We start from the raw sequence: 878 nt of genomic DNA, 5'->3' as shown, positions 1-878 counted from the left end.
AGTCAGGAATCTGGTTCTATTCCCGGCCTGCTCTGACTTTGCCGTTAACTGCTGACCTGCCTGAACCTGTGCAGCTTCATGACCCACTTTACACTCAATAAAAAAAAAGATCCTGCAGCCTGCACATGCCAACAGGACGCCTCCACTCTGCTCCTAAAGACGACGGAAAAAACACCAGCTTCTCTGGAGACAATTAATGCTGCTTTTTTTTTTTTAGTTTTTGTTTTTCAGCACACCCATAAAAAAGGCAATTTCCCGTTCTCTCCTAAAAAAAGCCAGAGACCACGACGTCCCCTCTGTCCACAGAGACAATTGTTGGAGACAATGCTTGTTTTATTTTTGCCCCATACGCAACTTTTAGCCCCAAAAACCAAGGAGCAGCCAAACGAGGGGTTAGTCAGAGACGCCGGGGGCAGATGTGGCAACAAACTCCCAACATTCCCTCATGTTCCTGCTGCTGGAGGAGCAGAGAGTGTTAGCTGCTCAAACATGTGTTTGTAGACACACAGAGCCGAAGGGGGTGGAGCCTGATTGGACCAAACACAAATATTCACACTGAGTTTACGTCCCTACAACAATCGTCGGATCAGAACCCGCTCCGTCGACTGCAGACACGGACCAGATGCTGATTAAAGAGATCCCAGCTATTTCAAACTGATCTGATATTTTTTTTTCTTAGCGCCATCTAGGGCCTGTGATGAATGGCCCTGTGAACAACAGTGCACACAAACACAATGGCACAATAGAAAACAGCCACAGAAAAAAAAGAAAGTGCGGCCCCCTGTGATTCCAGGGAGTCACGGAGCCTGAGAGGCTGCTGGAACTCAGAACACGGAGCTCCTCTCTTCTCCTCTCCTCTCCTCTCCTCTCCTCTCCTC

The sequence above is a fragment of the Cynoglossus semilaevis genome, chromosome 11 (assembly GCF_000523025.1).
Source record: "Cynoglossus semilaevis isolate Cse_v1.0 chromosome 11, Cse_v1.0, whole genome shotgun sequence".
In the NCBI taxonomy this organism is placed as follows: domain Eukaryota; kingdom Metazoa; phylum Chordata; class Actinopteri; order Pleuronectiformes; family Cynoglossidae; genus Cynoglossus; species Cynoglossus semilaevis.
Note: the sequence above shows the minus strand (reverse complement) of the source record.